The 17288-nt window shown below is 39.8% G+C and overlaps 2 long non-coding RNA genes across 3 annotated transcripts in view; one reads left to right on the forward strand and one right to left on the reverse strand.

The window, feature by feature from the left end:
• The first annotated feature begins 11226 nt into the window (after nucleotides 1-11226).
• On the forward strand, nucleotides 11227-16075 carry LOC102081156 (uncharacterized). Of its 2 annotated transcripts, XR_001224876.3 has the most exons (3): nucleotides 11227-13784; nucleotides 14353-14423; nucleotides 14549-16075. It is a non-coding gene; the product is annotated as an uncharacterized LOC102081156 (long non-coding RNA). The 2 variants fall into 2 exon arrangements; XR_003221487.1 differs by having other exon boundaries at nucleotides 11227-14423.
• The window catches only part of LOC109203470 (uncharacterized), a 79503-nt gene continuing 78135 nt past the window's right edge, over nucleotides 15921-17288 (reverse strand). Inside the window, exon 8 of the long non-coding RNA XR_002063243.2 lies at nucleotides 15921-16431. This is a non-coding gene — a long non-coding RNA (uncharacterized LOC109203470). The remainder of the gene's footprint in view (nucleotides 16432-17288) is intronic.

Here is a 17288-nt window from a genome sequence, read left to right on the forward strand (position 1 = left end):
GTAAGCGTTGGAGTCATAACAATCACTACATGAAAATGATCAAAATCTGTTCCAAATGAATCTCAGCAAACATAATCTGATACTGCTGAGAAATTGTATTTTTTTGAAACTATGTCATTGCTTGAGCTTCTTATGGACATAAACCTGCAATTGTGGCTTCCAAATACTGTGTACAGTATGTATTTCAAGTGGCTATCGCTTAGTGCCAGTGCTTTCTTTGGAATGAACAGACTCTTGTCAAATATAGAAGTAATGCAAGATTTATGACCATAGGCTTTATGGGGAAAACCAATGACAAAGTCTACATCTACATGACTTAAAGCATATATTGTTTATTTTGGTTGCAATTCTGCAAGGCGACACTTGGCTCCTCTAGGAATTCATTGAGGGACTTTACTAGAACTTTTATGTATTTCCAAAGAGGCTGAATGAGCGTATGTAACCACAAAACATATCTTTGAGAAAATCATATCACCCTGAACTAGAATATTCTCAGACCCACTGACTGGCTGATGGGTATGTAGTGTTTGCTTTAAATGTACACGCTGTCATTTAATGTAAAAATAGTAGGCCAAATATGAGGCCATGTTAACAACATGGATGTCATGAGCATAGTTTTGTGCTGTGCAAAACAGATCACTAGTACTGTTTGGATTTCAATTTTATAATTATAGAATTTCATACCAATCATTTTCTTATATATATATGACCTACATTAACCAGTACTGGACATGCTTAACATTTAGTCTTGCACGTTGTAAGCTTGTAAGCATGTTGTAAAATACATATCCATGGTATTTTCTCCGAACTAGCCATATATGAAGTGTTTCATGCCAAGTAGCTAGGTGAAGCTCCAAGCAAACTCCCTGCAGCAGATTTTGGGTAACCTGGGCGAATACTGCAACCTTATCTGCTCTCACATTTCTCTAATGTTCCTGAAAGGTGAGTCAATTTACAATGCATCTGAAAAATATTCACATTTTCCACATTTTGTCATGTTACAGCCTCATTCCAAAAGGGATTAAATTCATTTTCACATCAAAATTCAGTTTTCAGTTCAGTTTTCAGTTTTATTTGTCATATGCAAGTTAGCACAGGGTCAACATCGCAATGAAATGTGTTTGACGAGCAGCGGTCTCTCAGCAGCATGATACAGTAGGAAAAAATATAATAAAATATAATATAATAAAATAAAATAACAAATAGAAAAATAGTAAAGAACAAAATATTAGAGAGACATGGTAAAAGAGAAAAGATGACTAAATATATATGTATCTATAAATATAAATATATGTACACTAGTGATTAAATAAGAAAATCTTGAAAAGAAATATGACAGGAGGGCAGATGGGATATTGCACAGGACATTGCACAGGATATTGCACTGCACACAACACCCCATAATAACGAAGAGAATAATGTTTTCTGAAATACTGTAAACTGTATTTTAACTGCAGTTAGTACAATCCACATAACCGGCCAACGCAAAACACTTTTACCTTCTAGCTGGAAAACTGGCTGTGTTTCTCAAAGATCCAGTGTTGTCCGTAGCTCAGCTACTCTGTTAAGTAGCGCCCTATTGGTTGATCAGCAACAGGTGAGTATGATTGCTCTACAGGTGTCTGGCTCCAAGGCGGGAAACACTCTCTGGCTTGATGTTGCAGAGAAACGCGAATGCCGCCATACACACACACATACAAACATGTACAGTAGGAAACAAGATGCCGAGAGAGAAGGACATCAAACACAACATACAGACATGGCAGGTCGACCGCCGAGGACTAGCGGATTTGGTCTTCTGCTACTGTAGTTCATCTGCTTTAAGTTCCAGTGTTTCAGAACAAGTGGCCATATAGCCATTCTCCTCTGACATCAGACAACAGCATTTTTTTCAATTGATATTAAGTAATTATAATCCCAAAAACTTATTCCAGTAAACTAAAACAATTAACATTGAATTATGAGCCTCTCTGCAAGATCACCACTAATTAGTTTATGTTGTAATTAAGTTGTGTAAATTCACAGAAAAATGTAGTTAATCAAATGTCCAGATCAGTGGGCTAATTTGAGCTATCTGCTTCAGCCAGTTATTAATCTGGTCTCGGCCCTGATGGCTATGTGTGCTATATACTAATCACTTAGAGATTAAGCCTTCCCAGTCCAAGTTTGTCCAGTTATCTTTGTTGCATGCCTTCCCTCCTCTACCTTGTTTCTGTCTGTCTGCTAAGGTAATAGCCAAAATGCTCCAAAAAAGTCCTTTTTTAAATTCGTTTTTTTTTTTTTTAAATGAAAAACAAACAAACAAACTAATATAGTGGTTTTCTTTTGTGTAGTTCATGTGAGGTTAGGTTGCCCCCACCTTGACCTGTTCATAAAGTCCTCTGAGTAACCTTGAGCTGCCAAAATCCATTATGTTGGACTGATTGCCTGTTTTTGCCTGCAGATAGCAGCTGCTTCTACTCTTTTAAAATGTTCAGAACACTTAAATAGAAACACAGATCTTCACTCTTCCTTTCCTACTCCTTTCACCTCCTTGCTCCTCTGTCCCCCCTCACTTCATCTTTTATACTATAATTATCATTTTGAAACAGCAGTCTAAGAGACCATCATTGTTTGGCATTGCCACACTTGTTAATGCTTGGGGATCTAAGCATTATACAGTTTGACTTTTGCATTATAGACATCAAAGGACCTTTGTTCTGTCCCTCTTCTGTGTTAGAATGATGGGAAGTTTGATGTGTTGAAAAAGAGAAAATAGGCTAGGCAAGAGGTAATAAAATGACCAAAGGGTAGAGTCAATGAGTGGTCGGCTTGTTTTTGGGAAGAAGAACACGTTGAGGAAAACTGAGACGTGAACTGAGATGAAGATAGATGTTGAATGGAAAATGTAAACGGAAAAGGTGAGGAGAGGAATAAAAGGAGCGACAACAGACAAAGAGGGCAACTTGTTAAGCACTGGTCTCCTGTCCTCCCGTCATTAAAGGAGGTGCTGCTTGAGACCTTTATGTTGGTGCGCTTCCAGTGTTGGCGCCGCCAGGCCAATCAAAAAGAGAAAGGGAGAATATTGCGTCTTGGAAATAGTGAGACATCCACATGAAAGGCACGAAAAGAAAAATAAGACCTTCTTGTGAACAGATAGAATTTAGAGAAGACTTTGCCTGGAGACAACTCTGTTGTTCATCACATCATTTATTCTGAGCCCAGAATAAATGTTGGCTTTTGTAATTTTCCTTTTAGCTTTTATTTTATTTTTCTGAAACTATCCATCTGATCTAACTTAAAACTTTCAATTTTGACCCCTCAGTACAAATCAGCATTGACTTCCATACAGTCTGATCAAAGGGTAGTCTATCGTTTGTTTTTTGTTTAAATACAATTATTTTTAGATGGTGAGCCACTTCTGGATTGTGTGGACTGTATGCTTTGGTTACATTAAAAAGGGAACCAGTGCACTAATCTCAGGTGGGTGCACTTTGATTTAGGTTTTCTTCGATGAAATTGCTGTATTTGTTTATCTAGATCAGTAGTGACTAGTCTCTCTGTCTCTGCTGCTGAAAAATATGCTACCACATGATTTGGTCACCACTGTGGTTCTCAGTAGGGTTGATATTGGCAAATCATAAGCATCGACTGTCGTTCCACAGAGATAGTGCTTAGATTTCTGCCCTAATTGTTATGGTTTCAACTTTTCAGATCAAAGAATCCACTTTCATGGCTGCAGCTGCAATGTTAAGCCAGAAAAACCACGCTCAGGGAGGGGCAGGCATTTGCCATGACCAGTTGAGGGAGAGGGGAAAGAGAAAAGAGCAGAGAGCAAGAGAGAGAATAAAAGACACGCTATGGAAGGAAAAGCCTGAATTTGATAATTACTATTGATTAAATACAGTGATTTACAGTGAACTAATGTTTGTTAAGAAGAACAGCTCAGTGCGTCACGGGAGGCTCAAGGCAGTCCAAACCTATTCCAAAATAACAAAGGCGTCCCTTTGCTGTAGTAACATGGACGTAGCAACAGGTCAGCCTGGGAATGGGGAGAGTCTCAGTGAGCTGACTCTTATCTCTGCGGACGGTGGAGGGAAAGCTGCATGACAGCAAGGCAGTGGAGATGAAGCCTGCACGCTGGGGATCTGCTTCTGTGGGAGAAGATGCAGGGTGATGAGGAGGAAGTCCCTTACCAGGGGGTGTACCGACTCCATCAACCAGGGAAAACCTAAGATACATCCACGCAACTGGCAATTCACTTCCTTCCGGTCTCCCTTTCGGGTAGCTCCAACCACTCACTGCATAGTGATTCCACAGTCTGGATTATTTCCTCTCGGAGCTCATCGGAGGGGTTGAGTGTCACTGGGTCACTCAACCCCATGGTCAGACTGACACAGTGAAGACACGACACTAACCTACATAGTAGGGAAGACACCGACATGGGAGGAACCTAAATAGGGAAACATAGACAACTCAAACAGAACTAACTGAAGTCTTTCAACATAATAATAACCCAAAACATACATCACTCCTGGCAAAGAACCCCCAGACTGACGTGCACAAAGCCCTGAATTAAATTTCATTGAAAATCTGTGGGGTGAACTGAAGACCAAGGTCCATCAAATCAGGAGGAGCTTGACATTTTGTCGAAGAAGAATGGATTGGGAATGCTCAGGAGACATGTGTGACTCTTGTTGAAAACTGCAACAAATGACTGCAGGCTATCATTCATCAAAAAGGACACGCAGCATCAGGGTGGTTGATCCTGGTTGTTTTCATCTTTTATGAAATAATTTTGCTTTTTGTGACTGAGAAACCGTAGGATGTTTAGAAAAACTGTGTTAAAAAATGGGAAAAACCTTTTAAAAAATGAAATTGTCATGTCAGGAGGCTACTAGTCCTGTCCTCATCTGTACTGGGAAGTGGCAAAACCCTTATTTAACTGTAAAATAGCCAGAGTATTTTAGAGTTGTAATCACGTGTAGATTAAAGAAATTCTACTTTGTGAGACCTTTGATTCATCTGAGCTTCTCCCAAGGAGTTAAAGATTTTCTTGTTCAAATATTTTGTCCATTATTTTTTCTTTAACATGGTGGTAGGAGTATGAGTAGAAAAAGTCTAAGACATTTTAGTGTTTTCAATATTTCAAGGCGGTTGTACAACATTTTAGTTGGTAATTTCTTGTTAGGTAGTGAAGAGACAAAGAGCAGTCTATTTAAGTCTAATACTCTATTGCTATTATACTACTTATAAGATTTTTGATATGTATATCTTATTGTAGAATTCTGTATTTCTACTGCTAAAGTGCTCAAAGAAAAGGACCACTATATTTAGGAAGTGTCCACTAGCTGCTGAGGTTGAAAAATTCTGAAAATAAAATATTGCTCTCTACAAGTTGTCTACAAGCCAAGAAAAGGTAGTCAAAGCCAGTGCTGTTCCAGTGCTAACAATGTAGGCTGATCACAAACCTCTGAGGACTAATCAGTCTGTCTGTGGCCTGCGTGTGAGCCCTTCTACACAGACTGCAGAGGGGGTTGAGTTCAGCCTCGAAGGCAGGATACTCTCTGGTGGGAGATCTCTTAGCAGAGTCGTCTGAGTGCCAGGCAGCCAGACTTTGGACCGTGGGCATTTCCTCCTTTCAGATGGATTCAGTTAAAAGGGTGCTTCATTCTCTCAACTTCTGGCTGCTGTAAAAGAGCCTCTCTGAAGAATCACTCATTACGGTATGTTGTCCACAGCCAAACCTCAATCACTCCCCAAGCCACTGCAGCACCACTCCCCGCCATCAACACCTGCTAACACATGACACATAGGCTCCAGCTGACTGCTGCAAGGAACTCCCTTCTGGTCTCCCGCCTTTGCCTAACAAGACCCAAAGCATCTTTTTCTGTTCCTGGCGCCTCTACACGTCATCAGATCCCCTTTTGATTTGCCGTTCCTTTCCTTCCTTTCCATGCTATATTTCCATAGAATCGCCTTAGAGTTCCAAAAGTCATCACACTGGAGTGTAAAACTAACTATTATTAGTTGCCAAAGGTGAACTGCTTTAGGCTTTGTTTGTCCTAAGGCCCCGCCACATGGTTTCTTTCATATGAGTCATGACTGTTTTGACAGTTTAACATGTCATGTGGAACAGACGTTTTTAAATTTTTTTCATCTGTCCACTAGATCTGGCCTGCACAAGAATTGGTAGCCCAGTCTCCTGTCTGCTCAACACATAATATACTGGGATCCTCACTGGACCAATGGCTCTTTATTGGAAATTACATCACGTCGTAAAGGGACATGACCCATTACAAAATCACACAACTTCTCATTATTTCTCCTTTACAAAAAAGAAAGTCTCTCATCCTATTTTCATTTGGTTCCCTTTTTAATTCTTTGTTTGTTTTTTAATCATTTGAGTTCCCATCAAATGATACAAAAGATCATCAAGCCAGGGCAGTTGTTTGATTAGAAACACACAAAGTAAGCACAAAGGAAGTGTGTGCAGCCATCATGTGCTCTTCTTCATGCCTAACTATCCAAAAACAAGGACGACAATATGTCAAAACATGATGTGTAGAGTGCATGGCCTCAAGGTCAAAGGCTTTGAGAACATGATGAAGGATACATGTGTGATTGTCATGAGTCCATGTTGGGCCTGCACCATGTTGATATAAAGATGCCAAAAGCTTCTGACATGTCCCCATGTTTCCCAGAACAATGTAATAACAACTTGACGTCTGACTGACTGTTACAAGGTCTTTGAGTGCAGCAAGAATTCACACTGGTGAAAAGAAATACGTTCTTTCAATCTCTAGGGGTTCACAAGAAGGCTTGTTACATCTGTGGATGTGTTTCAGTACGTGTACCTCTCTTTTATTAGAGGCACGTGGGGTTGTACAACAATCAGTATATTAAAAACAAACATGTCTACAAAATTCTATGGGAAATCCCAAACTGTCATACTATTAGCTCACATATTTCCTCTAACACTAACACTATATTGCTAACACTATCATGTTAGCAATAAAGGGTTTAAAATTTTATTCTGGCTATACATCTTGAAGGACATTGGATATAGATTTAAGGAGATAAAGATTTCTATTAGGGTATTCCATACCATGGTTTCAGTCGCATAAAACAGACCCACCCCTATGCACTTCAAGGTTCTCTAAGCCTAATAATATTCTGAGAAGGTCAGGTGGACTTTTTAACAGAATGATTCATCTTGAATTGGTAGTCATTACATTAGCCATCATCAACTGCTGACAGCTACTGGTTAACATGTTAGCAACTAGCAAGACAAGTCATGCCCTGTGAGCCAAATCAATTACTGCATTATTTTTTAATTTAGTAATCAAAAGGGTCATGATAATTAAGGTAAACTGAAAATTGATAAACATGTACAAAAGTCACTAACTAAAGACAAATATTATTATATTTGTCTTTAGTTAGTGACTTTTGCAGGAAAATAAAAATCTCCTATCAGTTACAAAAAGTTCATGATTCAGCCTGAGGAAGGTTGTTGTGTAACAAATTAGATAACTATAAAAATGACTGTAGGACTGTATACATGTGTGTGTTATGCATGAATTATTGTGCCACATGTGCACATGCACACAACGCTCACAACTGAGAAAAAACTCAATTGGATGTGAAAAACATCCAGTTTTACCTAATGCTTTGTCAAACCCAAATCAAGCTACATTCATAGATGAGTCTTTTTCACAAACTATGACTCAGTTTGACTTCTGATCATTTAAGCTACAGTTGTATTTTTCTATCTCCTAGTGGAGTCAGACTGCAGTACCTCATCTACACTGCATGCTACATTTTCTCTTGCTAGACAGCGAGAGATGAGGAAGAGAATGACGGTGAAATCTTTAGTGGTTCACACATCAGTGTCACCACATGCATCTTCCACTGCATGCAGGAAAGTCAAGTGTAAATAGGTTTTGCAGACTTACGTCTTCCATTGCTACGGTGTAAAATGTCTTCTTTTGGATCCAGAGAAAGAAAATATAGTACCAGAGAGCAGCGGACTGTGGGTGGTGAGTGACCCAGTCGGAAACCAGAGGAACCAGATTGAGACCAAGATTGTTGCAAATGACAAGAAACCTGAAATCCTCTGAATTCACCTTGATAGACCAAGACTGTAAAGTGTGTATATAGATTTAATCATATTTGTCCATGTTGTACAGATCAATTTGAGCATGGGGCTGAATAGGAACAAATAGTAACATTTCCACCATGTTGGATATAAATATCCCATACAAAACACCATAGCCTTGCAAAATTCGTCTGTAAAATTACATCCTGTTCGTATACCAGCAGCTTCCATTTCCATTACCATCTATAAACATATAAAAAACTTAATAATAATAATAATAAATTTCATTTATGAGCGCCTTTCAAGTCACCCAAGGACACTTTACAATAGGATAAAACACAATGGCAGAATAATAACAATAAAACAAAAGCACAACTTGGATTTTTACTTATAATTGTTTGCCTTTGGAGAACTGTATTTGTGGCCTTCATGTAGTTTACAGGCAGTGATTTGTCAAGTATTTGTGCCTGTGAAGATTGCTGTGACGCAATGGGCAAATAAGCACTTAGCTCTAAGAATTGTGTTCTTAGAGCTAAGTGCTCTAAGAACACAGAGATTGTGCACTGGAGATTCAGTGCACAATCTCCACCCTAAGATCGAATCACTAAAATGTTTCTACATTGTAACTACATTAATAGGTCACTAGTGATACCATGCATCATGACCCTTATGCACAGAGTATGGCAATATTGATGGTAAAATGCAAGGGCGTAGATTTGGCATGGACGTAAGGGACATGTCCCCACCAATATCCAGCGATTATTGAATTGTCCCCACCAATAATTTGATCTCTGCGAGTAAAGAAAAACAAACCCGATAGAAAGAAAAAAAACGATCTGCCAGCGTCTCATTCACCCAGCGGTACAGAAAGAGTTAAATTACTTTCTCTACTCGAGTCCTACGTCATGTGACAAATATGGCCAATGTGATTGGCTGTGCCTTTCAGGGAGCTCTGTTTAGTTTTAGCAGCGGCAAGCCTGCGCTGCGAGGAGGAGAGGAGGATGGCAGCAAAAAGGAAGAACCTGGATAGAAGAAAGTATTTTTCAAAGAAACCTGTAAGTCAGTTAAAGCCAAGTTCACTCATAACATGTGCCCGTCATAATAACGTTACAGGCTATGCTAGGCTTTGGCCCACATCAGTCTAAAATTGTATGTAACCATGAATAACGTGTTTTGGAAACTAACTGCACAGCAGGCAGCACTGTTAGTTATCTCAGTCTCAGAGTAGCATTTCTAATTTTGATTCAAACTGTCAGAGAAAACAGCAGCCTCGAGCAAGCCAGGATATTAGTTTACAGAGGCTGTTAAAATTATATGTCTAACGTTAAAATGTTGGTGGCACTGACATATTCATAGGGTTAATTTTTGAGACAAAATGTCATGAGGTAGTCATGATTTTGCAAATATTCCACCTTGTAGTGCAGTTTCCACAAATTGTTTTAAAAATGCTCTCACCCTACAAACATTACTGATGAGTCAAGATCTGCACAAATTGACAGAAACACTGAAGCAGCTACACATTTTATTCTTATTGTCATGTATGTCCTATTTGTCAGGTGACAGAAGAACCAACACAAAGCTCAGAGAGTAATGGTGATATAAGATCACAGGTGAATTTGGATGCTGACTTGGTGGTTAATGTAGGCAAGTATATTTCTCCTTTTTTTAAATCTTTTTTTTTTTTATCTTTAGCAAAGACAAAAAGGGGAAAAAAAAGAAACAGGGCAGGGTTTGGTGGTTGAATTATCCATCCCCACCAATGCCAAAACCAAATCTACGCCCTTGGTGCAAATGTCACCAACTTTCTCCAGAGTCAGTCACTAAAGACCTCCAAAATCTTATGTGGCCTTCCAATTACTTAAAGAACAGTGCATAGAGAACGACATGGAATGGGTTTCTATGGCTGAACAGATGCATCCAAGCATATGTTGATGCAGTGGTATAAAGAACTTCCCCACTGGACTCTAGAACAGTGGAGGTGCAATATCTGGCATGAAAAATTGGTTCATTACTGTATTTAAAGCACATATGTGACTGCATGTATTTGGAATGTCTTGCTGTTATTTATCAGGTGACAGAGGCATCTCTGCCATGTTGTAGCTCGGGCAGAGGTGAAGAGGCGAGGTCACAGGTGACTGACTGATGATTTGGTGCTATAGATCAACTAGTATTTATTATCATGACAATTGTTAGGCTGCTGATGTAAATTGATTCATTAGCGTATATTTGACAAAGAATCTGACAAGTCTCACTTTTTATATGGCACGAATCAATGTGTTATTTTATCAGGTGGCAATATGTCCTAGTGCAGTCAGAGGGGAAGAGCCAGGGCCAAAGGTGAGACACATCAAGCACATAATAATAATTTTAATCTTTAAACACAGGTACTGAGGCTGAAAGAAGCTTCAGTGCTCTCAGAAGACTAAAAAGATGGCTAAGGTCAACAATGACTCAAATGAGATTAAACAATGCTGCTGTATGCCATGTCCACCAGGAGAGACCGGACAGTATAGATGTAAAACCAATATGCCAGCAGTTTATCTCAGTTAATGAGGGGAGAAGGCATGTGGCATTGGCTGCTTCACATAGTGAGTTGTTGTGTATGGCACCAGTAGTCCATGTCTGTTGCTGTAATAGTAGTTCACGTTTAGAATAAAAAATCCCAGCTCACTGATTTGATCAGGGCAATAGTGCCTAAAATGTTGCATAATTTTGCTGAGAGATCTTTTACTTTGTGGCAATCTTAGATGAGTAGTTTTATGGACAAAAACCAGCAGGTCACATTCAGTGTTCCCTTAGTGCTAATGTGTCAGAGATGTTGGTGTACTATAACCAAACTAATGTTGTTAAGTCCTTAAAGTCATATTCATTTATTGTCATGACTGTATTTGAAGCTATTTTTATTTTTGTATGGTACCTGATTCATATGGAATATGGCTGAAGTAAACTAAAGCCTAAAATACTTAGTCAGTCATTTGTTTAATAGTATTTTAACATTATATAATTCACATATAAAACTATGAATTGTAATTTTAAATGGTTTAAATGTAGAATAGCATATGTAGGCAAGTATATTTCTCCTGTTTTTATCAAGAAGCAAAGACAAAAAGGGAAAAAAAAGAAACAGGGCAGGGTTCGGCGGTTGAATCATCCGTCCCCACCAATGCCAAAACCAAATCTACACCCTTGGTAAAATGTCACGTCAAGACATCGTTGGCCTTTTTCACATGTGACATACAGCTTGTCTGCTTCAGATTTGGGCTCACTAATGAAAATTCTCTTTTAGACTCAGCTGGACATTTGAATGTCGAGTTCTTTAGCAGCCTTTGTTAAAGGTTTTGACTGTCAGGTTCTGATTTTTGTTAAAATTTTAAAATAAAAAGCTGTTTGAATCATTATTCCATCACTGTAAACCGAAACATGAAAATCTAAAATATTCCACACAGCTTTCTGTGAACCTGTAACCTCATCTGAGGCGCCTACATGGAACAACAAATCTTGGAGGTCCTGAGCTCCATCCCTGTGGTATAGCCGCTGCCACATGGATGTAACTCTAGAAGACTTAGTATTAATGACCAGTGTCCATGGCCTTCTTGTAATCCACTTACTGTCGTCACACAGGGTCGGCATGGCTACTGCTGCAGGGCTCTCATACCCTAGCTGGACACGGTGCTACATTCCATTTGAGTGGTGTATTGCTGGAAGATGGAGAACCACTGTTTTGCTACTTAAATTTATATTTGGTTCTACAAACTTGTTCAAAAGAGGACGCTGCTAGAAACCCAACAGAATAAAACAGACTACTAAAAGAATGCTTCATTGCAAAGAAAGTGGACACACTTGGAAAGCAGGCAACACTGCAACCAATTTGTAGCAAACACAAGATAGTTCCTGACCCAAAGAGCACTCTAACCTTAAAGATTACATTTCCAAATCAGTGCAATTAAAACTGCTTTAACAGAGGCCAGTAAGACTTGGGGGAGGACCACAGCAAACGTTTAAGAAAATACAGGTGGACAGCTCTAACATAGAAAGTGTCTTGGTCCCTTGACCCTTCTATCGCGCCACATGTGTAGCATGATTTCTTCATCTGCAAGAACCCTCATGATGAACTTTTACCCCTTATTCTAATTTTCAAACATGCGCAGAGTTAATTTAGCCTGCACAGCTCCATCATCAGTGTATACATACACTGCCCTGTGTTAATGAATGGCCGACTGCACAATGACTGAGACATGCTGTTATGATTTCCACACATTCTCATCAGGGTGAAAATGCATTTTCATGCCAAAAGAGAATGAAGAGCATCCCCTGTTCACTTCTCACTCTCCACCCTCAGGTTCCTAAAGCACTGTGACTGAGAAATACGTCTAACGGTAGCATGCCCCAAAGACCCTTTGCCCACAGACATGAGGTAATGGTGAGGCTAATTAGGCTGAGGAGACAGTGTTGGCGGAAGCTCCTGGCCTGAAGCCCCATTAGTCTAGAGTACAGTCTCCCAATGGTCAAGGGCATTTACTCTGGGATGAGGAAAGCAGAGCAGCGTCCCAGGCTGGCTCCTATGGTAAAGCCACGGTGATGGACTGAGTCACCACATGAAAGACTGGGCACAGGGACGATAGTGGAACGAAAGAGAAAAAGGAGACCCAGAGAGAAAGGCTCATTCAGGAAAAAGATGGAGAATCTCAGCGGGACTCCTCTTCCTTCTTACGCACAAGGCATTCTTCTGATGCTCATGATGTACAGTTTGTTATGTTACAGAGGCAGGACGTATCTCATTGAGCCCCATTTAGGATATTGGCCTCAACACAGTCATTTTAAGGCAGTAAATCAAAATGATTGCAGCACATATTGTAAAGCGAGGCAGAGGCATTTTGCTTTAACAGTTCCAGAATCAGGGACATTCAGGGAACCTCTGTGACACATCGCTGGGCTCGGGATGGGCTTTCTGACTTTTGCAATGTTTCTCCTCCTTCTTGCACTGGTCATAATCTGCTAAACAGTGGGTTCAGTTAATGCATGGATTTATGGACATGAAAATAAATATATCAAGCACATCAAAAGATTTGTGAGATTTTACTGCAGTGCAACAGAGCAATATTAATCTTAGGGATTTAAAGAAAAAGCGGAATTTTGCTTCTTATAAATCCTCAGATTCATTACAAGTTCTGTTTAAATGAGGAATAGAGAGGGAGCAAGTGCCTGTTCATGCCTGAGCTGGTGAAGGCACTGCTTGGCCTTTTACTCACATGGCAGCTCACTTCTCAAGGAATATCAAAGAAAGATGATTAAAGAGAATGAAAAAGATTAGTTACCTTAAATCAGTCAGGGGCTACAGGCGGACTTTTATGACTTTTATATGAAGATTTATGAACTCAACTCATTCTTTGCTACTACTTACAGAACTGCACGGCCACTTACTTTTTTATTTCTTCATCATATACGTAGACCTGTATGTATATACATAGTATTTTTCAGTATTACATCATCGCTCTTCTAAAGTACCTTGGCATATGTGGCTGTTTCTCCTCCCTTTGTTATCCACTTTCATAGGAAACCTAATCTGTGAACACATGTTTCTGGCCTCCAGAGCTGGAAGTGAATAAAGCACAGCATCTGGGCAGATTCCACCTCCTCATCACTCTGAAAATGGTGTGGGCTCCTTTAGGTTCATGCTAACTGCATCGAGGAACCAGGAAGCAAAACAGTATGTCAGTCACTACCTCTCATGACACAGCATCAAGGAGCTCATCGTTTGTTACTGACAAATGTCTCGGGGGTGTGGGGAGCAACTTTCCTTTCTAGGGGAACTGTAGTGCTATCAAAACATTGCTTGTCAGCTTCAAGTCAGGCAGAGTCAAATAAACATTTTGGGAAAAAATGGAGCAGATGAGATAGTAGGTGAATAAAGACATGAACTGGAGTATGCCGAGTAAAACCATGTTATGCAACAAGACCTTAGATAAAAGCTAGGTAACAGCTAGGCTGCTTCACGTCTGTGACAGTCTCTACCCTAGAGATGGTTGCTAAAATGATGTAGAGCACTGGAGCGCTTTTCATATTACATATCACAGTTTAGTATTTGTACCCTGGACAACTCGGGGTGACAAACATAGCTCACTGAACTCGATAGCTTTTGGAGAGAAAAACTTTGCTTATTTGACCATTCGTTCACTGAGACTGTGTTTAGCCTGGGGAGCATGGAGGGTTAGTGTCATATTACTGTATGTAAAAGCAGACTTAGAGTATATATGTTTCTCTGTTATCCTAATTAGGAAGAAGAAGTAAGTGGAAGACATTTAAAAGAAGCAATGTGTGGACTAACTACTTCCTCCCTTTGGCCTGAGTAAGTGCCATTACCTTCTCCTGACCTTCCCACTACCTCCTCCTCCTCCCTCACCTTGCTGTGTCCTTATCCACCATGACCATAACAGCCCCCTCCTCTCCTTCTGCTCTGTTCTTTTCTCAAAGTGAGCACTGTGGAAAAGAGGAAACATTAAGGCTAGGGAACCTGATTTGGATCTGTGAGGGATTTCTTTGGAACATCATCAAGCGGAGGCCTGCTGAATCCTCCAGTGCATTGCAAGCTGAACTTCTCAAGAGCCCCCCTTTACCACCCCCACTGACTCCACCCTTTCACAACCTTGGTTCTCAAAGGTCCAGTCACATCTGAGTTAGTAATTTGGCACACATCTATAGCTGGACGCTGGGGTGTAAATAGATTACACTTGCCTGGAGTTTTCCTGAATGAAATATGAATGGATTTTTTCCTGAGACTTATATTCTAGCAAACAAAGAATATAGCTGGAATTTAGCTAAATAAGTCCACTTGATTTTAAAGACATAAAGGGCAATCAGCTCATCCCAGAATTGAGAAGAAAGCAAAATCTGAAGCTACAAGACTTGTAGCAATGTTGATAATAGAGTCAGACTAAGTGGCTAGTTGTGTTGGAAATCAATATCCCAGATCTTAACGCTATGTTAATCTATGATCAAAGCTTACCAAGAAAAGTGCTGGTTTAAAAATGAGTAAGAGAGGCCTGGAGTGAGTGACTCAAATGAACAATCAACTCCTAATAGTCATAAAATCAGATCCAGCTACTTAAGTTAAAATCCTGGTAGTGTACTTTGATAAAGCTTTTTTATGCTAGTAAAAATAAGGACTCCACTCTAATAAAACATAGTTGTCAATAGTTTCCTCTACCTGACATCCAAGAGTGTCCAGTTTTGGAACTTCAAATGATAAAGATGCAATGCTTTTGAATGGACATTACAACACCAAAAAACACAACTGTGTGTGCTCTGTAAGAAAAAAAAAACTAGACTGGAGTGATGAGATCAAAACACTAGATTGAAAAAAGAGATTCTAGTGAAAGAAGCTATCAGAGAGATGGTTCCAGCTAAGATAATGTTAAAGTCACAATAATTGTATATTAAATGTATTTAATAAAAAAAAAACTACTAGCGGATATTGGAAAATATATTAATTACTTTTAAAATAAACTACACTTATTGCCCTTTCTCAAAAGTGTACCTGACAGTGCTTTGCTTGGAATAACAGTCATGGAAGAGTTTAGATGTACAAAAGTCTAGTAGGACAGAAGGTAAGCATGTTTTCCTTTCTCCTCTTTTCCCTGGTGCTGTGCTCTATTACAGACAAACACATGTAAGTTGTCCACAAAGAAGAAATACATCAATCCCTTTGGTTTCTAATGGTCTAATGTCAGAAAACCACTAAAGATGGAGTCCTGGTTGGCCGGATTACTGATGTGCTGGCAGGACTGCTGGTGCTACGATGGTCCAAACTTGTTCCACATTCTGGTTTGCACCAAGGAGCTCCAAGTTGTGGCCATGGTTGTGTGACCCAGACTGAGACCCTGATCAATTTCCAAGTCTTAGATTCTGGAAAGAAGCCTGCAGCCACAACCCGATCACATCTGGTCAGACCTGGAGCTTCCAGACCACAGCTGAGGTCTAAATCCAACCTGATCCCAGGCAGAAGCTTATTTTTAGCTCGATGCAGTTCAGGTATGGCGACACAGCAGCCAGGCACTGTTTTATTCCTGATTTACTTCCCAACACCGTCATTGGCAAATATTTTTTTTTAAAGATAGAAAACCTGCATATTTTTGTCAAAGCGCTTCCCTTTTCTCCTTTTACAGTCAGTATGTCTCTCAGGAGTGAGTCCAGCTGACTGGAATCCAGTGTGTCTCTGTCTCCACTTTCTTTAGTGCCAACTGCAGCTCGCTGAAGGCAACATCAAGGTCGTCGTTGACTATAACCATCTCAAAGAGATGGCTGTACTGAGTCTCCATTGTCTGGGCCGTGTTCACCATCTCCTGAAAGTCTTCCTCCTGGGAAAAGAGGGAAGAGACAAAATAGATGGAAGTTAAAAACACAAAACAGATAAAAGCAGAGACCCTGAAATGAGAATTTCATACAGTCTATCTGCTTCAAAGACAAAACACTTGCCATAGTAAACAAGAAGGGGGATAAGTTCACATGCTGTAAACACAAATTGCACAACCTTGAATGCACAATAAACACAAAGCACCAGATATAAACTCCCAAAGACATGGCACCCACACATGAGCCCTGGCACAGACCACGCACTAAAACTTCTCCATACAACTTGACCTCAAGGAATTTTCATTATTTCCTGCACCAAATACACATGGTCATCCAATTCACAAAGAAAAGAAAATATCTTAAAAATAAGCCAAGGACAAAACACAACCATCATTTTACAAAATACAGACATGTAAAACATACATCATTGCCAGTCTGGATTTTATATGCACGATGGGGAAATGACAGCTTGTGGACAGCACTGAGTCTGGGTTGTATGAACTTCCTGCACAGCTCACCAACTCTACTGGAGTTCACACTGAAGTAAAAGCTGACAAAAATGGACATGGTACAGATTTGGTTTTCAGTCCGCAGTTTTTTATTTTTGAAGGCATATGCCTGGAAGCGATAATGATATGGTTCAGAGCTGTGGGTTCAGTCCTGGATCTGACTTGATTTGATGTGAACATCAGATTTGACCTTGATGTTAACACGAGCGACTCTTGAATTCATGACCCCAAGGGAAAAATGAAAAATATGAAAAAATATACACTGGATCAAGGCTCAAGTCTTTTATATATATAATTGCTATACTGTGTTATGTCTGCATTCAGAATTCACTGACCTGTTACTCAAAAATGTC

This window comes from Oreochromis niloticus, linkage group LG9 (assembly GCF_001858045.2).
Source record: "Oreochromis niloticus isolate F11D_XX linkage group LG9, O_niloticus_UMD_NMBU, whole genome shotgun sequence".
NCBI classification, from domain to species: domain Eukaryota; kingdom Metazoa; phylum Chordata; class Actinopteri; order Cichliformes; family Cichlidae; genus Oreochromis; species Oreochromis niloticus.